This window comes from Heterodontus francisci, chromosome 3 (genome assembly GCF_036365525.1).
Source record: "Heterodontus francisci isolate sHetFra1 chromosome 3, sHetFra1.hap1, whole genome shotgun sequence".
NCBI classification, from domain to species: Eukaryota; Metazoa; Chordata; class Chondrichthyes; order Heterodontiformes; family Heterodontidae; genus Heterodontus; species Heterodontus francisci.
This window is the reverse complement of record NC_090373.1, coordinates 55658722-55684993: the sequence shown is the minus strand read 5'-3', so window position 1 is coordinate 55684993 and position 26272 is coordinate 55658722.

Sequence of the window (26272 nt, the reverse complement as noted above, 5' to 3'; positions counted from 1 at the left end):
TAAAGGAAAGAGGTTAAAAAAAACAATTATGAAAATAAAGAGTAATTACCAAATGAAATTATTAAAGAATATAAAAAGAAATAGTATTCTATAGACACATAAATAACAAAAGGAAAATTAAAAGAGGGATAGGGCCCTAAGGCATGCACACAATAAACTCACAGGTAATGACAGTGAAAAGGCAGAAATATTGAATAGTTACTTTGCCTCAGATTTTACCAGAGAGACCAACAAGGTGGGCATGATGCTAGAAGAAGAGATCAAAAAGGATATCAATACATTTAAGGTAGAAAGGAGGGAGATATTGGATAAAATAGCCAAACTCAGAGGATAAAGCTCACGGTCTGGATTGAGTGCATTCACGCCTACTCAAAGAAGCAAGGGAAGAGATGGCAAAGGTATATATTGTCATGAAGACCCCACCACCTGCCAATATGAGGCACATTAATTTTATCAATTAATTTTATGCAAGTGCAGGAAAATGTAATAGGTATCCTGAAGATTATCAGGATTTTGTGTCTGAAGGGAGAGTAACCCCATATCCCTTGGGTGGGGCAAGCAAGCCCATAGTATTCCTCAGGCACACAGGGGCCACTAGATCCCTTTTACTGGGAAAAGGCCTGACCTTTCCCCCAGAGAGTGCAGTGAATACCAGAATGGTGGTGAATGGTATTGGAGGGCAGTGTTTGCCTGTACCTTTACACTGGGTGCACCTGGATTGCGACTAGTTTCGGGACCGGTGACCGTAGGGATTGTCCCTAGTTTGCTTGTGGATGGGGTTGACCTGCTCCTAGATAATGATCGAGAGGATGAAGGTGGTAGCTTCCCCAATAGTGAAAGAGATACTGCAGGGGGTCAGAGAGACAGGGCAGTGGCAGGAGACAGTCCCCTGCAGTTCTCCTTGAATTTGTAGTGAATCAGGCCATGATCAAACCAGCTCCTCCAGAGGAGACTGAATTGGCACAGCAGGCAGATGACCATGAGGTCTGTCTGTCTGAGACTTTCTTTGGGAAATTAGAAGACACAGGAAATTAGTTAAATGGATCTTCCCTAGCTGAGGCTCAGCGAGTTGACCCAGTATTGAGAGAGTTTTCAAAGGCTGCCCAGTCTGAACTTAAAGCAGAGGGAGTCCCTGATTGCTACTATTTAAATAATGAGGTACGAATGAGGAAATGAAGTTCTCCTCACAGACCTGAGAGCAAGGAATGGACAGTGGTTCACCAGTTAGTGGTGCCGCAGAGGTACCAGAGAGAAATATTAAGAATGGCCCATGAGATTATAATGACAGTACATGTCGGTATACGAAAAACCAAAGCCCGCGTAAGACAGCAGTTTGACTGGCCAAAACTCCACCAGGTTGTGGTGGAGTATTGTAGGAGTTGCCACAGGTGCCAATTTGAGGGGAAACCCCAACTTACAGCGACCCCTAAGTCCTGTATCGGTGTTTGGAGGACCCTCCAGCAGAGGGCTGGTGAACTGTAAGGGACCCCTGCAGAGAACAAAAGGGGACAGGCAGGCACAAGGCTGGCAAAAGGTTAGAAAGGAAAGGGTAAAAAAGGAGCAAGAGGGCAGGTTAAAGGAAGTCCAGGAGGAATCCCAAATGGAACGCCCTACTGCTTGGTCAGCCAACCCCAAAATATTTGAAAAGTTAGACCCCACATCCTCCTATGTAAATTCAGACACTAGAAGCACCCCACCAGAGTAGCTAACAGCATTTACAGAAACCTGCAGAGACAAGTAAAGTCCTCAAGAGGGCCAAGAAACAGTGAGGGTGATGCCTCATCTAGTTGAAGTGCCGCAGGGGAATGCAGCAGAATCTGAGCAAATACCTGCAAGCAGGAGTGTCCCAGAGGACAAAGGGAAGATTAGCAAAGAATACTTGCCCACAGTCAGGAGAAAAGGGAACCAACCAGCCCCTAAGGTAAAAAACCCTTGCATGACTCATCAAAGCACTGAAAGAGAGTTGAGAGTGGAACCACCCACTGCCACTGCCCATGAGCAGAACTCCCACTTAGGGTTAATTAAATCTAACCCTCCCCCTGCAGACCGCAACAAGAACAAAGACACCTTAAGCAGTCATGGAAATGTGCAAACTGAAAAGCTTCCCCAGAAACCACATGCTTATTGGGCTACCAAAAAGGGCACTTTAAAGCAACACTGCAACACCAAGACAAGACAGGTTGTAACAACTGTTAGAGTTTCTGAATGAATGAGAGAGATGCATGTGTGTTTTCCTGTACTTATCTTCTCTCTAGTCCCTTTTAATGAAATGCTCTTTTTAAAAAAAAAATCGCATTTCATTCTGCTGGGTGTGGAGGTGTCATGAAGATGCCCCCCCCCCCCACCTGCCAAGGATGAGGCATATTGATTCCGTCACATGAACATTAATTTTAAACTGTTGCTGGAGTAAATAAATGACTTGTTTTATAAGAGATCACCGACATTTGGCTGGAGAACATTTGCATACTAAAAGACAGTGCTTGGAGAGACAAAAGAATTGCTCACTGATTCAATCAACAGAGATTGGGCTGGGCAATGGTGATCCACATCTTGTCAGGGTGGGAGACAGCACTAAACCCCATCCCCGCCCCTCCCCCCACCAACCGTGAGCTTTGGAATCCACAAATGCAAGAGTTTGTTGAAAAGACTTAGTCACATGACTAACCTGCTGGCCAACTTGGAGGTTTGAATTGTGCTCACAGGACAGTTTTGAACACAGACGGCAGTTTGTAACTGAACCTGGAACAAGACAGCCTCTCTCCTGGCTGGCTCTCGCTTGCTTTCTCACAAGTCTCGGGACCCACTGAAGACACGTAAACCTCAAGAGAGAAAAGACTCCTACATCAAAACAAGTTAAAGCATGCACTAGGCCCCAGCAAACAGCAAGACTTATCAGCAACCAAAGACTCCACATTGAACTCAAAGGACTGTAAATAACTACCAGATATTGCTTCAAACTTTTCCCCTTTATTCTTTCCACTTTTTCTGTCTCTACCTGCGTGTGTTTATCGTGTACGCATGCTAGCATGGTCGCGTTGCGTATTTGTAGTCGTTAACCAGATTAGAGTTTAAGATGAATAAACTTGCACCTTTCTTGTTTAAATCTAAGAAATCCTGTCTGATTTGATTTCTTTGCCTTGCAATTGGAAAGCAGTGAACAAGGATCCACTGAGGGGGAGTTAAAACACGGTGTTTTTAAATTTAAACCCTGTTACGGTTAAACCAGGCATAGGCTGAGAGGAAGCTCCTAGACCCCTGTCTCACCTGGTTGGAACAATATAGATAATATATATAGAACAAAAGAAAAGAAAACAGTACCAGAGGACTGGTAGATGGCTAATATTATTCTTATATTCAACAAGGGGAATTGAACAAATCCAGGGTTCCATAGACCAGCTAGCTTAACATCGGTGGTAGGAAAGTTATTGGAATCTACTCAAAGATGTAATTGGAAAACATCCAAAAACCAAAAATATAATGAAGAATAGTCAGCATGGATTTCAAAAGGGAAGGTCATGATTGAATTTTTTGAAGAAGTAGACAAGGATATGCAGCGAAGGTGATATGCATGGATAGTAAAACGCCTTGATAAGGTACCAGATAGTAGACTCATGATTAAGGTTAGATTTTGGGGATAAGTAGCAAGCAGTCTGCAAAACATAAAACAGAAAGTAGGGATTAAAGATTCTCAGGCTGGTGGAAGGTGGGAGGTGGTGCTCCACAGCAGTCAGTGCTGGGATCACTGTTGTTCACCATTTACACAAGTGATTTGTACTTGAGAATCAGAAATACAATATCAAAATTTGGAATGACATCAAATTGGGATACAGTTACAACTGAGGAAATGCAAGAAGACATTAATGAACTTGCAGGATGGGTGTGTAAATAGCAAATTAATTTCAATATAAATAAGTGTGAGGTGGTGGCTTTTGGAAGAAGGAGGCCACCTACTCCTTGGAGCAGCCTGTATGTTTAGGTGCTGAAGGGGGTGGGTTAAAGTAGCAAAAATGCTTTTGTTTCCAGAAGCTGGCTCCAACGTGCCAATCTGTGGGTTTAACTGGGGGTATTCCATTGATTGCACATAACCGCCTTTGGAGCGGCGGGTTATCATGCAGCTTGTTGAAAGTCAGGCAAGTACAGCAATAAATATTCAGTGCTCACAGCTGTTTTCTTACATCACACTGGAAAAAGGTTAGTTGGGAGAACTTGGGGTGAGAGGTTGGTTTCTATACTTTGGAGGTTTTGAGGCTCGGGTCAGGATGGATGGTGCCTTGGTTGCATTAGATTGAACGAGCAAGGTGACTATTAGCAGCTGCAATAGCTTGTGTGGAGGGAGCTGCAGGTGGTGTGCAGTGAGGGGAGCAGCAGAGGGGTAAAGCTCACAGGAAGTACTCCCCATGTAACAGGGTGTACAGGCAGAGGCTCAGCTTCCTTGACCTCTCAGAAGAGCAGTGTTTCCGGTGGCTGAGGCGATCGTGTCAGGTGGTGGCAGACATTTGCAACCTCCTAGAAGAAGTGCTGTTCCCTGCTGGACCTGGTGACCAAGCATGATCAGTAATATGAAAGTAACCACTCCCCTCAATGGTTTTGCCTCCAAATCCTTGCAGGACCTCCCAGTCATCTTCACACAAATGCTGAAATGCTGTTGGTCGATGAGCTCTGGGTTTTGGAGCCTGTGAGGGCCCTGCCAAAGACTGCTCCATCTGCAGCTGTGCAAGAGCAGGCTCAGCCATCAGGAGAGGAGGCAGCTTGTTGGGAACTGATTGAGAGGGATGGAATAGGTGGGAAGTGGGGGTGCTTTGAGTGGAATCCCCACTTCCTTTCACCATCATCCCTCTCATGCTCCAGTCACACTTCACTGCTACTACTGTGCTGGAGAACACTTTGATGTAGATCAGTGGGGCGTTGAAAGGCCAAGGCTAAGGTACCCATCAACCTATTTAAGGTGCCAAACCTTAAAGTAAACTTTAGAGTTTGTATGGGCATGGTCAAGGCCTGCATAGACTCATTTGATTGCCATGATTGATGTTCCATAGTCAATGTATCCATGGAAAAAGACATCATCGCAATGCCCTGCAATATCATCCCACTGGTGCTTGAGGTGGACTCCACCATTCTCTCTCTAATCATGGACAGGATGCATGGAAAGCCTTTCAATAGGCCACAGATTTTCTGCTGCTCCTCAATGATTATCCTTTCATTGCTGTTCATGCCGGGGTACAGAATTTGTGTCTAGCGAAGCAGAGTTTGGAGAGGGCTGTGGCCTTTGATACAGACTCTCCACAGTTGTCCCTGTCACCACTGACTGTTCTTGCTCACTTCTGAACTGTGAATCACCGTGTGAAAACCCAGCTATCTGTCTGACTGGACCCACCGAAGTGCAAGTATTTGCACTGGTGCATTGTAAGCATGAGTCCTGTAAAATTTGAATGTCGGTTAATAAAGCCATAAAAAGTGTAAAGTACTGGGGATAAATTTCTAGAGGAATAGAATTCAAAAGCAGAGAAGTTATGTTAAACTTCTGTAGAACCTTGGTTAGATCACCTGTGCACAGTTCTGATCTCCATATTACAAAAGGATATATAAGCACTGCAGAAAGAGTGAAAAGGATTTCCAAGGATAGTACCAGAACTGAAAGGGTACAACTATCAGGAAAGGCTGAATAGGCTGGGGCTCTTCTCTCTCAAAAAGAGACTGAGAGGTGATCAGATAGTGATTTTCAAAATGATGAAGGGGTTCAATCGAAAAGATGTTTACACTTGTGTGAGTCCAAAACTAGAGATCATCAATATAAAATAATCACTGATAAATCCAGTAAGGAATTCAGGAGAAACATCTTTGCTCAGAGTATTGAGAATGTGGAACTTGCTGTCACATGGAGTGGTTGAAGATCTCATGATCTTAAACAGCATAGATGCATTTAAGAGAAATCTAGATAATTACATGAAGGAAAAAGGAATCGAAGGATATGTTGATAGGGGAAATGAAATAAATAGAGTGGGAGGAAGAACGTGTGAAGCATAAATACTGGTTGAGCTGAATGGCCTGTTTTCGTACTGCAAATTCTATCTAATTATTTGCCAGGCCCACAATTACCCATACTTAAGTTTTATTTTGGAGCAGTATCTTAAATTTAATAGGAAAACTCCAGAGTAACAAAATGTAATAATATAACAGAAAATAAGCATCTAATTATTCAGGTTAGGTTCCCTTAATCACTTGTTTACCTGAAAAAAAATTGCATTCCCTCTTTCACCTCAGAGAATTAACCTCAAACTTCAAACTGCTGTCAATAACCACATGGTTACTAGCAGTGATTAGTACTATTACTGAGTTGTTGTTGATGAGTTCAGCTAAAGGTCAGTTGCATAATGTTTCTTTCCATTGGCAAATTAGCCTGTATTGAGACACAGGGTAAAAGGATACATGATTAAACTAGAAGCAACACCAACTGGCATCTTTTTTACCTTTTATGAAAAAATACGATCGATTGGTTTGGGATGGAGTACTTGCAACATAATGTAGCATGGTATTCCTTTAGTTAACATTCAACTGGGTGGAATGTTTTTTGTAACTGTGGTGCTCTATAGTTTCAGAGTGAGGGTGTCAAGGCTGGCTGTGTTGAGTTGTGAATAAATTTTTAATGTTTTCATTCCCGATGCAGAGCTTTGTGCAATAGGACTGCAGATTGAGAATTGGGGCATGGAGGTCAGTGTGCCCGATTTCTTGTACATTAATTATATGCCATTAAGGTTCGTTCAGCAATCCCCCGTCCAGTGCTGTGTCTCATTACATTTGAGTATGTGTCAGAGATAGGTGCCACAACACTGTAACTGTGATTCACCAACGTGCATAGTGGGGCTCAGAGCCAGGCATGTATGATCACTGAATTGTCTCTGAGATGTGCTCTAGCCTATCAAAGCTTTGCACAGGAGCACAAACTCATAAAATGTACCCTATAGTGCTAAAGCTGCATCACTCAATGGTCAAGCAGTGTGGAGCTCTGTGCATGCATACTAAATAATGTGCACATACACAAATCCATGTGCACAATGCAAACTTATATCCATACATGCAAACCCATGTGCACTCACTGACATCCAAATGCTGGTTCATTTTGCAATTGTTAGAAGGTTCAAAAATTAAGGTTAAGTTTCTGTGTTGGCTCAAACAGTTTATTGAATGGGGAGCTAAGCTGTAAACTTAGCCCCTTGTAGTAAAATATCTGAAAGTATTTCACAAAATGAATTCCTATTGTTTGAAGAGTGGTGGCTGTTAGGTTGGCAATATCATACCCAGTCTGCAGTAGCAATGTCCCATAAAGAGCGACGAGGAAATGACTGGTTAATGTTGTTTTTCTACAATGTTGTTTGAGACGGGAACGTTGGCCAGAACACTTTGGAAAGCACTCTGCTCTTCTTCAAATAGTGCTATGGGATCTTTAATGTCCACCATAACCACAAAATCTGGACTCAAACCAAGAAACCTCCAACAATGCTGTAACTTTTTCAAAATTCTGGGGCCAGATTTTTAAATGATGGTGGGCTCGGGACCCGATGTGGGCTTGATTTAAAAATCACAGTCCTGGAGGTCATCTCTGGATCCCAACGCCACCAGGACAGTCTGCAATATTCAAAGTGCTGGCAGGGTGTAGAAGGAATGTTGAACCTGCTTGCCTCCAATTAATGGCCCATTAAGCTCCTTTAGGAGCTTGTTAACAGGCTGGGGAGATTGGCGCTGCAATTTTTAACGGAGATTTCGGTGAACCCAAACAGTCTGGTGCATGTTAGTGCTCAGCTGTTGGGTTTGCTGCGGGGTGAAGGAAAAGTATTTTTTTAATGTTTAAAATTATCAGGCCATCTGGTATCCTTTGCTGGAATGTGCACAATTCCCTTGTTTTGGCTATTTCAAAGAACAAAGAACAAAGAAAATTACAGCACAGGAACAGGCCCTTCGGCCCTCCAAGTCTGCACCGATCCAGATCCTCACTCTGTCGCATCCCTTTATGCTGCTGGCCCTCTGAGGAGCTGCCTGCTTTCTTCAGCAAGACAACGGCAGGTCCCAGCATGGCTGCCACTTGCAACTCCCGCCTCCTGGAGGCACTCAGCACCACCAATTGGGCACCAAGCTCACCTCCTGCCCAATCGGGGCATTAGCATTTTAAAATAGCGTCGCGGGTCAGGACCCGAAATTCATCCGGGCATTGGATTCCTGACCCTGCTTTGAAAGTCTGGCCCCTATTGTCAACCCAGATTATGAGCTCAAATTTTGGTGTGAAGCTTAAACCCATCCACATATTTTAACCCAGATGTGCGAGTGCTACCAACTGTGTGAAGCCAGCACGTTTGGCATAGACACCAGGAAAATCCCAGGTTCAATCCCCAACTTGCACTGAGTTAGTTTGTCTCAGCCAAGGTGGTGATATAGGTGCAACAGTTGATATCAGTGTCTTTGTATTAGGGAGAAAAAGATCAGTCCGGATTTCTGCTTGTGATCACGACTCAGTTACCTCAGCACTAAATGAGAGCAGGATCAAGATTGGCACAAAGCCTCATATGTCTACCAATCTCAGTGTTATGCTCTTCAGATGAATCAATTACCAGAGCATGTGTCCATGTAACCAGAAAGGGATCAAAACCTTCAACAGTGGACGGAGAAGGGAATATATTTGTCAGAGAAAAGATGCTTTCTGTTTTTCCTGAGCAATTGCTGTTATTTGTTGATTAATATCTTATATATGCACACTTCAGCACAGGCATAGTGAAGGGTATACTGAGTATTTCCATTTCTAATTTTGGAGACAAAACTTTTTTTTGCAGCATGAGGTCCCCACTTTATGTTTTCAGAAGCTAAGGAATAAATAAGAATTAAACATAGCGAGGCTGATATTCTCCCCTCCCACCCAAGTGTAAGTTAGGTAGATGCTAAGTGAATGCAGCCAATTGTAGCACAGCAAGATTTCTGGAATCAGCTAATCTGTCCTTGACTTGACCCAGGTACAGAAATGACACTAAATGTAAATGGTCACTCCTGATCAGGGGAGGGGACATGGGCACTGTTTCAGATCTGAGACCCTTTGCAGTGCTAATGACCATCTCCAAAATGCTAATGATACCAAGGTAGGATGGTTAACTGGGTCAGGATGCATCTCCATATTGGGTGGAAACCTTGTTGCCCTGGTGATGCACCACAATCAAAGGAATGAAAAAGTCCTGGCCACTCTGCTTCCTTTTAATTTATAGTCGAGCAGTATTAAATAACACATATCCATACACAGTGCCCATAACTATGCTTAATCCTTATTTGTGTATATTCCATATTTCAATCACATAAAGCTTTTCCTTCTGAGAACTTGATTAAGTATTATTAATGCGTTTGATAAGATATCCCCAACCTATTATTAAGCGGATAATTCTGACTGTTTTTTGGCTCATAAATGGATTTATTTCCACATATTATTCAAACTTGGCATGTAATTAATAGTTTAGGTAATCTCATCCCTGACTCTATCAGGCTCCTTTGAAGCTCTCAGTTAAGATTTGTTTCAGATGAAACCGTATAGCATTGCTCAGTGAGCTACTCTTTATACAATTAATATATTAATACCGATTCATTTGACACCAAAGCCTAGAAAATACTTTCGGTGAAATTAGCAGACGAAAGCTTAATACAATGTCATGCTAGGTCCCCACCTGCCAAGAATAAGGCACGTTAATTTTGTCATAAACATTGATTTTAAACTGTTACTGGAGTGAAGAAAGGACTTGTTAAACAGATCAGCCATGGCTGGAAAAGATGTTTGCATATTAACAGATGGTGATTGGAAGGACAGAGGACCATTCCCTAACACAATGGACCTTGATCACCAGGTATTGTGTGTAAGAGCAGCATTCCAGAGACTGCTAAGGTGAAACAATCCAAGAGGTGGTCAGACCAGTTAGTCACATGACTAATCTGCTTGGCAACCTGGGTTTTTCTGAATTGTACAAACAGTTTGAACTCAGAAAGTCTGTTTGCTCCTGAACTGAGAAGATCTCTCCTGTCTGCTCCCATCTCTTCCTCACAAGCCTCTGAATCCACTGAAGACACATGAACCCCAAGAGAGAAAAGCTTCCCACAGCGAACAAGGTTTAAGAAGAATACTGGGCCCCACAAAAAGCAAGATCTACCTACAATCAAGGACTCTACAGTGAGCTCAAAGAACCATAACAAAAACTCTTCAGATATTGCCTCAAACTTCACTTTATTTTTCTTCTACTCTTTTCTGTCTCTATTTGCATGTGTGTATCGTGTATGCTTGCTAGCGTGGGCACGTCATGTATCCGTAGGCATTAACCGAATTAGAGTTTAAGTTTAATAAATGTCAACTTTTCTTTTTTAGATCTATGAAAACCTGGTTGTGTTGGTTTCTTTGCCTTATAATTGGAAAGCAGTGGACATGGATTCACCAAGGGGGAACTAAAAACACGGTGTGTTTAAAAATATAACCCTGTTACAGTAAGACCAGGTGAAGGCTGAGAGGGATCCCTAAACACCTTTCTCACCTGGTCGTAACAACATCCATATGCAGTTCCCACTACCCGCTATTCCTTTAAATGGGTTCACACCTCCATTGAAAGATTGGTTAGAGGAATGTCTTACAAAGCCATGAAGCATTCATCTCTAATATTGCCAATAGTAATTCATAGCTTTATGTGTTTTAAGAAGGCTTCATAGCATTAAAAAAACTGAACATTTGTGGAGTGACTGTGAGTTTGATAGAGAGAGAAATGGACATATCAGATAATTAGGTGAAAAATGTGGAGTGAAGGGGTAGAATTCAACATGTCAGAACATAGAGCTAGCTGGTCTGACAGCAATTAGCTCTGATTTTCCTGATTAAGATGACAGTTTTTTCCTTACATGAATGATTTTATAACACTGCAAATCCTTTTTACCTGTACTTAAACGCATTAACCTCCAGAGGAAATTTTCGGTGTGACCTAGTCTGCTGATTTCACAAAAGGAACAATAATAAAAAAAACTTGGACACTGAGTAACCAACTAGTTCAGCAGAGACACACTGACACACTAGGTTCTTGCCATGTGTTTTTCACTGTGGGCTAAATGTTTATTTAACTAGGAGATTTAAACAAAGGAAAATAACTTCAAGGAAGTGGATCAATGGAAAATTTACTTGTAAATAAACGGCAAGCCATTCTGTGTGTGTGTGTGTGTGTGTGCGCGCGTGCACGTGTGAAGAAGCACTATTTGCAATGCTAGATTTAGCTGATTTGAATACTAAAGAAAAGGTGAAACAAAAGTCAAAAGTGCAGTATTATAAATCACCCTGTTCAAATTGTTATTCCAGTGCTATCTTTAAGCAGACAGCTTCCTGAGACAAACATTGATTGAGTCAGGATGTCCATAGAGCTCTGCTGACTGTTTATCGCCCAGTTTATCTGTAGCCCATGTTTACTCTTCATTAGTTCCCAGCAAAAAGACAAAATTGGCTCTAAAGCAATGCAGCAGGCACAGCATGTGGGACTCTCTTAATTGCTGACATCATTCATTTATCAGCTTCAGGGCTGGCATGCTTTAAGATAGCACTTGGGTGGGGTGGGTGGGGAGTGAACTAAGAGCCTATATTTTAACATGCAAATGATAACTACTTTTCTGGACAAGTCAATGAAAATGTGCTCTCCTGCAGAAGTGATCACTGGTAAGCTGCTGTGACAATGTTGTCTGGTGACAGCCGCAGGGGTTGAATGCTGCATCATTCTCCAAGTGGATTGGTCCTATTGCTCTCATGGAGATGAAACTGTAGGGCTTGGACATATTGTGCATTGGGCCTGGGAATGCAATAGTATACACATTCTCAGACTGACATTTAATGGGCCTCAATCAATAAGGGGTCCCAGCAGGCCTACAGCAAGCCGTCCAAAATCACGAGTGAAAAAGATCATCCAAATATTGTACAAAGGCACCATAATGAACTAGTTTCCTGCACTAGTGAAGCAGTAAAATTCATGTTCCCTTTTTAAGTGACAATATGTATTTCACAAACATTTCTCAGCTTGGCCACTTGAAAGCCTGGGAAATCGGGTTGATATAAGTACTTGAGCCAATGGAAACTGAGCGGGAAAATTGCAAGCTTCTATGCTCAGAGGTTGTCTGCCTGCTCAGTGCTACACGTGAATTCCCAGGCCTGGTTCTTTTTCAGCAGTGCAGTTGTTCACAGCATGTTCAAGACTATGCAAAGCCCCTGATAAATAATGACCAACAGTGGAGCCTGTCATTTAGCCTGCTTTCATATACCAATTCACTCAGCTCTCTCATTTCAAATGGGTGTTAAAGGCAAGCCACATTTTTGCATGTCAGGAGTAACTTTCTTAAAGGTGCACTCTTCTTTACCTTCATTTCTGTCACACAGGTCCAAGCTATGGGTTTCACATTCAGTGCTTCCCACCGCAGGATTTAATGAAAGATGAAGAGAAACAGAGAAGGGATGTTAAAGATTTCAGATCGTAACAGAGGTGGACTAGCTGCAACCTCTAAAATGTCACCAACAATATCATATAGGCCCAGGCAGAAGAAAAGTGTTTCCACAGGCTGTGCAGAGAGTCAGTTGCAGAGCTACATCATCTGCTTCAAGGAGACCCGCAGTTAACCTCTATCTCAGGAATGGTGACCATGACTTTCATCTTTGTGCCTCCGGGTCCTCTTAGATTACGACAGTGGATATCTGCAGTGTTGGTCAATCTGCTATTCATAGATGCCTTGGGTAGAAGGGCCATCTGCTGTCCCACTGAATAGCAATGTGATAGGTCAATTTTCAAAGTACAGGGGGTCACTGGGGACACTTGTATTGTTATCTGGTTCCTTAGATACAATACTATGATTGAAATGAACACAAAGGGCTTATACTTCATCACTATGTATGTAGTGAGTAATCAATAACACTGTCATGCAGGTCAAACAGTGCTTTCATTTTAAGACATTCACTTGTACCAGACTACTGTGATGATGAAGGCAGACTGGAAGGATGGCTGCTCAGAGACCAAGCTTACCCTTTTCAATTGTAGCTAACAACACCCTTGTGACAGAAATGAACAGAAGCAGTGTGCAAAAACGAGGCCCATGTAGCTAAAAGGATCACAATAGAGCATACTGTCACACACACAAGAAGTGTGATGATACAACAATCATGAAGAAAATCTGAAGAGTTATAAAAACTGACTTTGTCCTTTAAAAATGAACTTTTGTTTTAAAAAGTGAACAATGGTCCAAAATGGCCACCAAACAAAAGAGGGATTGGCCTTTGTGGATTCAAACTGTTTGACAAAGACAAAGGACAAATCTTCAAAGCTAAGAATTGCACCCATCCTAAAACATTCCAGAATTGAATGTCTTCTGAAACAAAGAAGGTGTGAAGTAGCCAGGTCCTGGACCATTGTGCGATCACCATGGGGAAGAGACCAGAGTGTCTCCTACCAGGAGGTGAGAAGTAGCACAGCCTTAGCTTAAAAAGACAGCCTAGAGAGAGAGACTCCAGAGAGAGAGAGAAGAGAAGCAACACCCATCAGCTTGTTTTCCAACAAGCCAGAAGGCATGTGCCCTGCTGTAGAATCCTGCACCTACACTAGACAGTAGTGAACTAGAAGGGATCAACTGTCTTCAACTAAACTTTTAATCAAGAGAGAAATCTACAATCATCTCAGGCCTGCACCCAATGAGAACTTGATTTCCAAGAGAATTCAACAGGTTTATCATGACCCACCCACCCCCCACCCCCACCCCACCGCCGCTGACTAAAATCACTTTCCTCTTTTTCCCTCTCCATCTGTCTCTTCTTGTGTGTGTTTATGTACGTGGGTGTGCGAGCGATTGTGTGAGTGGTTGCGGATGTAACAATTTCACGATAAGGTGCATTGATCAATAAACTAGTGATTTTCTGTTTTTAAACCTACAAGAAAACCTGTCTCTGTCTGTTTATTTGACAAATGAAAAACCAAGGGGTTAAAGCCTCAGAACGAAACACACTTGCTGCTGTCAGGTTGGGAGCTGAACAGTGGGAACCACCCACATCGCACCACGTGGCCGTAACAAATTGGGGGCTCGAAGCCAGGATCTAAACCACCAGATGAATGAGAAATTTGGAAAAAAGGAGGAAAATTGACCTCTAAAATTGTGAAAAAATAAACAAACAGATTTTCTTGTATTCATCCGCTTTTTCTTTACGGTGCTAGAAACAAAAGTGACGGCCACATTTAATGCTAAGGAGTTTGTAGAGCAGGAAGAAATATCTCATGATAAGTTAAACAAATTAATTATTGGAGATTTGAAAAGCTTAGCTACAGAGGTGGGAATCACTTTCAAACAAAAAGCATAGAAACCTGAAGAGATGAAAAGCCTAGCTAACCATTTTAAACTTACCCCTGAAGCAGAAGGAGAGGGCATAGAATCAAAGTCTGAAAAAGTAGTTATAGCTAGAATCCAGTTGCAGATGAAAAGGGAAGAGAGAGAGTTTCAGAAGGAAAAAGAGGAAAGAGCGTTTCAGAGGGAAAAGGGGGAAATAGTATTTCAGTTACAAAAGGAAAAAGAGGAAAGAGAATTTCAGTTGAAAAGAGAGGAAGTACAATTGCAAAGGGTTGAGTTAGAGTTTGCAAACCCAAAATGAAAATGCTGCCAGCCACACAAAACATATCTCCACTTCAGAGCAAACCTTTGATGCGCTGAGTCTTTCAAGACTAGTGCCAAAATTTAATGAGGAGGAGGTTGAATCATATTTTATCTCATTTGAGAAAATAGCTACCAGGCTAAAATGGCTGAAAGAATCTTGGACTCTCCTCTTACAAGGCGAGCTCGTGGGTAGGGCCTGTGAAGTTTTTTCTCTGTTATCAGAAGAAAGTTCCTCTGATTATGAACAAACTAAAACTGCAATTCTAAATGCATATGAACTGGCACTGGAAACATATAGATGGAAATTCTGACACACCCGGAAAAGACCCACACAGACTTACACTGAATTCAAAAGAATTAAACATATGGCTTTTGTTCACTGGATACGATCTCTAAAGCTAGAACCTCACATGAAAATTTAAGGGTAGTGAGGCTGCTGGAAGAATTTTAAAATAGCATCCTAAGTAGTATCAGAACTCACATCAAAGAACAACGAGTCACAAGGGTAAGGGAAACAGCTAAAATGGCCTATGACGATGAATTAATACATAAATCCCTAACTCCGAATAAATTTGGTCTAGTAACTCATACATGCTAGGGAGAGACAGCAGGGATGCAGAGGAAGCAGAAATGGGCTCGAGAGAAAAGGAGAGCAGAGAAGGAAAATCCGACCAGTCTCCAAATCTTAAAAGAAGGAATTCAGGTAATAAACCATAGGGGTCCGCCCGACATGTTTCCAGTGTGACAAATCTGGGCATGTCCAGGCAAATTGTCGGTATGCCAATAAACAGCAGGAGGCACTGCAGTCAAACCTGTGTCTGTGGCTTTGAAAGTGATAAGCCTGTGTTCTAATATCACACAAGCGCAGAGCACATATCAGAACTTTTTACACAAAGGAAAAATGACTCCTTTTGTGTCCTAGGCATCAGACAAGGAGGTAACCATCCTCAGGGGATACTGGTAGTTTTCAAACCTTACTGGCAGCCAAATTGACAGAAATGCCACCAAAAAGCATAACAAATACCATGGTATTATTAAAAGGGCTTACCGGCAAATGCTCGAAGGTTCCCTTAGTTAAAATTTGCATACAGAGTAAGTTGGTTACCAAGACAATGACAGTCAGAATCATTCCAAGTTTACCCTTGCAGGGGTTAGACCTGTTGCTGGGCAATGACGTGGCAGGAAGCAGAGTATTGTACCCAGAGGGTCCAGAACAGTTCACAGAGACTAGAGAAACTGAAGGGAAGAAACAAAACTTTGTACATCTGCAGAGGGCTGGGGAAGTCCCAAAAATTCCACAGGGGCCAATAGAGCCAGAAGAATTTAAAAGGGCTGAGATAGAACCAAAAAGATTTAAAGACGCTAAGATAAAAGTCGCAAAGGTTGAAGGAAAAGCACCAGAGAAATGGTTAGCTGAAACCTTTTTTAAAAAAGATTTAAATAGAGATGAAGAAAGTTCCCAAACAGGAAAACCAAGAGTGAGGGAGATGCCTCACCTAGTTGAAGTGCCACAGGGGAGTGCAGTGGAAGCTGGATAACCACCTGCGAGCAGTAGTGTCCCAGAGGACATAGGGTAGATTAGGGAAAAACCTATCTCTGAAGTAATGGTAAAAGGGAAGGCAACATACCCTAAAGTGAACCACACTTGTGAAAATCATAAGAAAACTAGAAGTCAGCATGGATTTGGAAGGTGGGACTAGATTGGGCAGCTAGTTTTTTCAGCCGGTGCAGACACGATGGACTGAATGGACTCTTTCTGTGTTGTAAGTTTTCTATGGTTCTGTGGTTCCACCCACTGAAGAATCAAGCGATCAAGTTCCAAATCCAAAACTAATCAAGCCCAACAATTTAGAGTCAGAACTCAGCAAGAATAAGGGGCAGGAAGAAATCCCAGATGCCTCGCAGGGGATAAAAACAATGTATCACCCACCATCACCCTAGAAATAAGAACTATCAATGTGCCAGAACCTGAATAGTTAATACCATGCATTGTGGAAGGAGTAGTTAAGGGGTTAAAGCTTGTACAGACAGGGCACCTTGCAATCAGCAGTAACAGAAATTTGCATACTAAACGTTTCACCAACAATCACATGTTTAGGGAGATTAACATTCCTAAAGTAGTACAAACTGGTGTGAGAGAAACTATAACCCCATTTAATGACATGTAACCAAAAGAAATACAATTTTTTAATGGTTCCTCATCCAAAGGAAGGACGATTTAAAAACTTAAGCTTGAACCTGAAATGGCTGCTACCAGCAATGTCAGCTGTAGCAGTTGTGAGATGGAGGAGTGAATGAAATAAATGTGTACAGCCGTATGATCCTAAACTTTCTTATTGTTTTTTTCCTTCTTTCTAAAATTAAAGAACAAACAACGGAAAAACAAATCCAAGAAATTTTATTTTTTCATGTACACAAGAAATACAATGATACAACAATCATGAACAAAATCTGAAAAGTTATAAAAACTGACTTTGTATTTTAAAGATGAACCTTTATTTAAAAAAATGAAAAATTGTTCAAAGTGGCCACAGAATAAAAAAGGCATTGGCCTTTGTGGATTCAAACTGTCTGACAAAGACAAAGGACAAATCCTCAAAGCTAAGAGGTGTCAATTGCACCCATCCTAAAACATTCCAGAATTGAATTTCTTCTTCTGAAACAAAGAAGGTGCGAAGGACCCATGTCCTGAACCATTATGCAATCACCATGGAGAAAAGCCCAGACCGTCTTCTACCAGGAGGTGAGAAGTAACCTAGCTTTACCTTTAAAAAAGACAAGAGAGACTCCAGAGAGAAAGAGAGAGGAGAGAAGCAACATCCAACAGCTTGTTTTCTAACTAGCCAGAATGCACATATTCTGCTGTAGAATCCTGCATCTACACTAGACAGCAGTGAACTAGAAGTGATCCACTGTCTTCAACTGAACTTTTAATCAAAAGAGAAATCTACAATCGTCTCAGGCCTGCACCCAATGAGAACTTGATTTCCAAGAGAATTCAACAGGGTTTATTGTGACCACCGCCCACGAAAATCACTGTCCCCTTTTTCCTTCTCTATCTGTCTCTTCTTCTGTATGTGTTTGTGTGGGTGTGGTGTGTACGTGTATGCATGCATGCAAGCGAATGTGAGTGGATGCTCTCATGAAAGCATTCTATACCGAATGATTTTTTTTTATTCCACTGGCTGAAAACCTGAATTAAAGTTTTAAAAAAAGCAAAAGAAAAACCGGTAAAAGGTGACTGCTCACAGCTAAAATGGCCACAGCAATTTGCATCAAAATACTCCACATTCCAATGTATCGAGGTAGAGATGTATTGTCTGCTCAGCCCCCAGATAGAACAATGACCTGGGAATTTTGAGTGAACTACCGGTCATGTTCCCATTAACACGACATTAAAGGCGATCACCTGGGACATTAAACTGGTGGTGATGAACCACTCAAAGGCAATAACTTGAACAATGGGACCCTAACTGAAAGAAAGGAATTCCTAGACATGAACTGATTAAGTTGTAAAAGGAAATACACACTGGATGACAGTCATCTGACAGGCTCCACCATCTGTGTGTTTAAGCTGGTTCTTCTCTCTCTGCAGTCTAGAAAAGTGACTAGACACTGACCAGAGAAGACCCAAGTGGGGTCTTTCTCTGTTTCTTTCTTTAGACCACCTTACAAGCTTCAAACCATGCCTGTGGGCCGTAAATACCCAAGACTATCATTGCTGCAGCCAGAGACCCCTTGAAGGAAATCATCTGCATCATTGTCTCCAGGAGAACCACCAGACCAGCTGGCCACATCTGCAAACCAGAAGCCTCTGGACCACCAAGTTCAGCCAGAAGACACAGAGTCACCAAACTGCACAGACTGTATACCCCTTTTTATTGTCCTGGACTCTAAACCAACCAAACTATCCTTCCCCACTCTGTAACCTGTGTGTGTGTGTGTGTGTGTGTGTGTGTGTGTGTAAAAGTTGGAGCGTGGATTATTATTTTACTTAGATCGGTTTAAGTAGAATAAAGCTAACCTCTTTCTTTGTTAAACTCAAGAAAACCTGTCCAATTGGTTCTTTTGTAATCATAACATGTAAATAGTTAAACACTCACCGAATTGGTAATCACATTCAAATTAAAAAAGAACTAAACCCTGTTGCCCTTTGCCCTCTCCTCGCTTGAGCGTAACAATGCGGTTGCAACAATTTCAAGATAAGGCATATTGATCAATAAACAAGTGATTTCCTGTTTTTAAACCTACAAGAAAGCCTGTTGCTGTCTGTTTATTTGGCAAATACCCTGATAACAAAACACACTTTCTGTGGTCAGGTGGGGAGTTGAACAGTGGGAACCATCCGCATCATGCGGCTGTAACAATACGATTGTCATCTTGAAGCAGCAATTCAGGTATCATGACAGATCAGAGGGTGGTCTCCAGTGCAGCCCTAGTGGATTCTGTCAGCTCATTGTAATGAGCTCCAAATCTGAGCAAAGCAAAAAAAAGTCTAACCGCAGAAAAGGAAGAAGCCAACCCACAACCAAGGGCAAAGCAGGATAGAGACACCCCCCTCCCCCCCACCCCCAGGAGGTTGTTGTTCTATTATCACCTGTGCATCCAGGAAGATTGGAATGCCAGCCGGTAATTTCATTAAGGAACCCTCCTGCCCACCTGCCACCAAGAAAGTGGATCTAGCCATGTTCTGCAACACTCGTCTGTGCTTTTCCTCAGCTACCATCAATGCCCATCCTTTGTTGTGCTGCTACCTTATTCCCTACAATCAGAAAGGGATTTCACACAAAGTTAAAACATAGTGCAACCAATTTATTCACCTACTTTGTGTAATGTATGTGGCATTAATGTCTTTCATCTTGATAGTGCTGCATAAAAATGTATGCAGATATGGGAGATATGAGATCCTTCTACATAGCCTTGAGATCTGTATATGGACCTTCCCACCAGGAACAGGTACCACTAAAATCTTCGGATGTCACAGTCCTGCTCATAGATAAAGGCCTGACTTTTATGCGGGTGCTGTGCTCTGCGGCGGCATCCTTTGAACGCAGCAGCGTGCCCGCATTCAGCAGCGGCCGCCGAGCCCCCGTGATATTACGTGCGGGGCTCATTTAACTGGAGGGGGCGGAGGGGACACTCCCGATGACATAGAGGGGGCGGCCGTCGTGTCCTGGCAATGGTGTCCGGCGCCACGGTGCAGGCGCCGGCGCCATTTTTAAAGGGCTTTAAACCCTTACAATTAATTTTAATTTTAAAGGGAAATCATTAGTGATTGTTATTCAATATAAAATTAAGTGATGGAGGCCCTTCCCCAACAACCACACTCCCCCCCCCCCGCCCAAATGGTTATTTCATTGCCCAATATGACCATCAATTGATTTTTCAAATACCTGAACTTTCCCCCCACAACCTTCAACCTTTTGCCCTTCAACCGCTTCCCACCATCCCCACATCCAATAAAAATTGATTTCCCTGCTCCTCCACCCCTCCCGCCCTGAAATTTTTATTATACCCCCGTCCCCACCAGGTTCTGCGGAGTTCCGAAGGCATGCGAACATCGAACGGAGGCCATAAAATCGGTGTGGGATGGCAGGTAAGTTAATCTGAATACATTTAATGTCAATCTACATATGGAGATGAAGGGCCTGCCGCTAGCTGGCGGGAGGCCACACCGAGGTCTCCCCGCTGCCAGTAATATGTAGCAGGCCCTTCTCGACGTTGCGGGTCGAGGCAGGCCTCTCCCTGCAGGATTTTACTGACCCCCACTCCGTGACCCGCAGTATTGAGGGGCCGGTAAAATTCAGCCCAAAGAATCCATCTTGCACCGATGGTCAGAACACTTTGAGAGCTTATTTGGTGACCAGTGAGTGGTGCAGGAGACATCCATCGCAAAGATCTCCCAAAGGGAAGTGAAGTCTGAACTAGATGAACAATTAACCCATGAAGAGATCAAAACTGCTACAGCACAATTAAAATCGTACAAAGCCCCCGGAAAAGGTGGGATTCCAGCCAAAATCTATAAACAAGGAGGAGGTCTGATCCTTGATAGGCTTACAGATCTGTTTACAGCAAGCTGGGAGAAAGGGACAGTGCCTCAGGACCTTTGAAATGATTGCTGTGATTATCTCCCTCTACAAAAACAAGGGAGAGAAGTCTGACTGTTCAAACTACAGAGGCATCACCTCACTCTCCATTGCAGGAAAAATCTTGGTCAGAGTGCCTCTAAATAGACTTGTTCCGATAATAGCTGAAGAAAGCCTCCCTGAAAGTCAGTGTGGGTTCAGATCCTTTAGGAAACTACAGACATGATTTTGGTTCTCAGACAGATCCAGGAGAAGTGTAGAGAGCAAAACATGGGCCTGTACACTACATCTGTCGATCTCATCAAGGTGTTTGATACAGTCAGTCGGGACAGACTTTAGAAGTTACTGTCTAGATTGGGGTGCCCTCCAAGTTAAAGCCCTGCTACCCAACCCGAACCCGATGGGACCCGACCACATGTGTTGGGTTCGGGTCAGGTCAGGTTGCACTTCCAGGTCCGGCATTCAGGCTCAGGTCAGGCCGGGTCGGACACGCTCTATCAGAGGTAAGTGGCTCCAATGTAAATTTAATTTTTGAACTAGAAAGGTGGTTTTGTTACAGTTATTTTAAGCTTGTGCAGATCAGCAATGAAGTGAAAAACGGAAGGTAAGTTAACTGATGGTCGGGTGAGATTTAGATTTATTAGATTTAGAGATACAGCACTGAAACAGGCCCTTCGGCCCACCGAGTCTGTGCCGACCATTAACCACCCATTTATACTAATCCTACACTAATCCCATATTCCTACCAAATCCTCACCCGTCCCTATATTCCCCTACCACCTACCCATACTAGGGGCAATTTATAATGGCCAATTTATCTATCAACCTGCAAGTCTTTTGGCTGTGGGAGGAAACCGGAGCACCCGGACGAAACCCACGCAGACACAGGGAGAACTTGCAAACTCCACACAGGCGCGGGAAAAAATAGAAAGACTCGGACCGGGTCGGGCTCGGGGTCGGATGTGGTTCTGTTGGGCTCGGCTCAAGTTTTTATTTGCAGACCAGAGCAGGCCTTTACTCCAAGGTTCGTCATCATTCTTTGTTAACTGCACAAAGGCCAGAAAGGTCAGGTCAAGCAGCATGGAGCCCTCTCAGACAACTTTCCTATCTCCAACGGCATTAAACAAGGATGTGTTCTGTCACTGCCCCTTTTCTCTATTTCTTTGGTATGATATTTCAAGAGGCAAAGACAGGCGTGACAGAGGGCATATACATCCACTTCTGAACAGACGGCAATCTCTTCAACCTGCAACGACTAGTGGCACATACCAAAACTACATAAGAACTTATCATGAAGTTTCAGTTTGCTGACGATTGTGCCCTTCTGGAGGAGGCAATGCAGCTTATTATAGACTATTTCTCTGAGGCAGCAAATGCCTTTGGCCTTACCATTAACCCAAAGAAGGGCTGTATCAACCATGGCCCCAAGGAAATTGCAATCCACTGCAGATCAGCATTGATAGCAGCAACCTCAATGCAGTAGAACAGTTTACCTTTCTAATTATCATTATCTCAAATTATTCTGCTATCAACAAGGACATAGACAATTGACTGTCCAAGGTGAACAGCTCCTTTGGCCATCTCTCAAAGCGTGTCTGGCAAAACATTCACTATGCATCTCTACCAAAATTCAAGTATACAGAGCGGTTGTCATCACCACCGTTTTGTATAGGTCAGAATCGTGGGTACTGTACAGCAAACAAATGTGACTGCTGGAGCGTTTCCATTAACACTGTCTTCAATCCAACATGAACATCAGATGGCAGGACTACATCATAAGCAATGAAGTTCTCAACAGAGCCAATCTGCCCAGCATTGAATGCATTCACTTACAATGCCAATTGCACTGGGCAGGACATGTGTCATGCATGGAGGATTCCAGAATGCCAAATGCAGTGCTTTATGATAGAACTATGCTCCGGTAAACGAGATCAAGGTGCACCTCAGAAACGCTTGAAAGACCAGCTGAATAAAATAGCTGTCTCTGGCTGACATTGACCAACAGGGGTGGGAGCAGGAGGGTGCTGATAGAGACGGCTGGTGCACAACAACCAGGAAAGCAGCATAAAAGTTTGAAACAAACAGTCGCGAGGCTACTGAAGAAAGGCGCCGACAACAGAAGGAGTCTTCTTACAGCACACCCTCTCTGAATTGACTTCTTTAGTCACCAACAATAATGACAACAACCACAGAGACAAGCCTTCCCATGATCTTTGCCTGCAAAGAATCTCACCATCACTGTATCTTGCATGACTGCTAACTACTGACCTCTTCTAAGTGACTTCCCAGTGGAAGGTGGAAGTATGAACTGTAAATGCTGAGTACTGTTGGGATCCATTTGCGATTCAGGTGTATCTTCTGTTCTAGTTCATGAGATTTCCCCTTGTTGGCTGCTCCTGTCTGCTTTCTGGCACATCTAGACCAGATGTAACATTGCCCAGTGAGACAGCAGCTACGTCTGTGCCTTTTTCAGCCATTAGCCTTGTGCTGCTGGGCACTGAAGCATATCCACTGATTTGTATAGAAGCAGACCTAAAGGAAGCAAACAATTCTGTAACACCCTGCTTTGTGGATCTCTACCGAACTTACTGAGGTTGAAGAAAAGAATTTCTTGGAAATTGGACCTGTGTGAGCATTCACAAGACGCACTCTGTCTGGGCTTAGGAGCTTTGCTACTAGGGGTATCCTTGGATGACCTTGGAGTTGTCACATGCTCCACGACAGTCTGCAATGCTGAAAATGTCTTCCTGTAAGACAGCACAGCAGTTGCCCTGGTCATACCTTGCAAGGAATTTTAGACAGACTCAAATAATAACTGGAGTGAGTTCTACCCCAATAACAGCCTTGTTTTATGTGCAGAACCCGTGAGGTCCAAATGCCTAGGTACTGCATCTAAGGAAGGAACTAAGATGGTCCTCTGAGCAACAGATTCTTGTTCTTCCTCTGCCACCACCACTAACTGTATCTCATCCATATACTCACTGAGTGTCACCTCTTGAAGCTCACAGTTTAAACCTTCCAAGATATGTTGGTGCTTGTTAAAATTTGGTGGGAGTGTCACAAGGTGCTATGAATTGTCAACTTGCTTGTGACCACTGGCCTTGTTGGTAGCCTGCCCTTCCAGCACCACAAAAATGGAAGAAAACCATATGTTACAATACTAAATCTAAGGGATACCTTCAAACAATGATTGTTTTGCAATATGGGGGTGCAATTTTAACCCTACCCACCCAGTGGAAACTAGGTGGGTGAGCAGTTAAAATTGCACAGATTACTTATCCACCCTGAATCCACTGGGAGCTGGCAGTTTCCATTTTTGCTTGCTCCACTGAGCAGACGCAAGGTCACCCGAGCCTGCCGGGATCCTTCTTTACATATGCGTGTTGGGTACCGATTACTGACTTTTAACTCAACAACCTGAGTAATTTTCCTGTCAGGTGAAAATGGTGGGAGAGAATCAGTGCCAGAAGAGGCCCAAACAGGTACATAATATCATAGAGCACAGAAGGAGGCCATTCAGCCCATCATGCCTGTGCCAGTTCTTTGAAAGAGCTATCCAATTAGACTTATTCCCCTATTATTTCCTCATACATTACATTACATTCCTACATTACAACAGTGATTACACTTTAAAAGTCCTTCATTGTCTATATAAAGCACTGAGATGTCTGGTGGTCGTGAAAAGTGCGATATAAATGCATGTCTTTCTTTTTTTTTCATGGGCTTGCAAATTTTTCTTTTTCAATTATATTTATCCAATTCCCTTTTGAAGTCCATTTTAGAACTAGATTAGGATGATTTTTCAAAACATACATACAAGATATATTACCAATAGGAAAAGACTTCAAATTTCATCAAGCCTATCTGAATCTGTTGTTAGTGTCCTCCCTGTGTGGGGAAATATTTGATGATGTAGCCTCTTTCAAGACAGGACTGAGTCATTGTGTGTATCGGCCTACTTTATCAGCAAACATAAAAAGAGCTGCAAATCATTGTTTTTGTAAGACACAGTGCTGGACACTGTTTGGCTGCATTTTTCTCTTTTGCCGAATGAGCCAGCGTAAATTAGGCCGGGCAGGATTTCGATCCTGTCCGTTTGCCCTCCCGCAGCCCCTGGAACATTTCCCAGGATAAAAGAAGGAAAGAAAAACTTAGATTTATATTGTGCTTTTCATGACCTCAGGGCATCCCAAAGCATTTTACAGCCAATTAAGTACTTACGAACAGACAAAATTGATGGACAGAAAAAGACTAGCTGGCCCATCAAGCCTGCCCGCAGTCATGTAATCTCCTGGGAGAAGCAAAAACAAAATAGAAAAAAAATCCCAGTGTCAATAAGGAAGAACATATTCTAGAAAATTCCTCTCCAAACCCCTCAGGTGATCGAAACCAGTCCAGGAAATCACATGAACTAAGTATTATCTATAAAGACACTTAGCTTCTATATGATGCAACATCTGCACCAGTCAACAACTGGTCCAGCTCCCTCAGGAGGTTGTACAGAGAGTCAGCAACCTCCATTCCAGCCGGCAATGTGGCTCCCACCTCTGTGGGGCAAGAGGAACTGCCTAACATCCAGTCTATTCCTACTCTTGCATAGATTAAACCCCTGACCCTGGTTCTCCCCCAATCTGTTAAACTGGAATAATCAATTACTGGCACATTATTCAGTCCTTTAAATTATTTTATAGACCTCCATCAGGTCATCTCTAAGTCTGTGCTGCTCTGTCCATTGACTAAGATCCTTGAGCCTCTTTGCATAATTGAGGTTCTTTAAGCTAGGAATCATTCTCCTCTGGACAATTTCCAAGACCAGGACATCACCACCATATGGTGAAATGAAAACTGGATAGAGTACTCCAGATGCAGTCTGACCAGTAATCTGTATAGAAATAAAATGGGGTCTTATGATTTATACAAAATGATTCTATTAATACAAGCCAATAACATGTCAGCTTTAGCTACAGTTTCTGTACATTGGTCATGATCCTTCAGTGATCTGTGTACAGTAACACCTAGATCTTTTTCCCTCTCAGCCTCTTTGAGAATTGTTCCTTGCAAATGATATATGCCCTACCAACATGCATGATACTTTATTTCTCTAGATTACACACCATTTGCCAATGTGTTGCCCAGTCCCCTAGCACATATAAATCCTTTAGCAATTGATTGAAATTTGATTGAAGGATCCATCCTTGGACGCCCTCCTATTTCTCATTTACGTGCCATGCCTTGGCAACATCATCCGAAAACAAAGCGTTAGTTTTCACATGTACGCTGATGGCACCCAGTTCTACCTCACAACCATCTCTCTCAACCACTCTACTGTCTCTAAATCGTCAGACTGCTTACCTGATATCCAGTACTGTAGAGCAGGAATTTCATCCAATTAAATATTGGGAAGACTGAAGGCAGTGTCTTCGGTCCCCACCACAAACATCACTCCCTAGCTACTGATTCCATCCCTCTCCCTGGCAACCGTATGAGGCTGAACCAGACTGTTCACAACCACGGTGTCATACTCG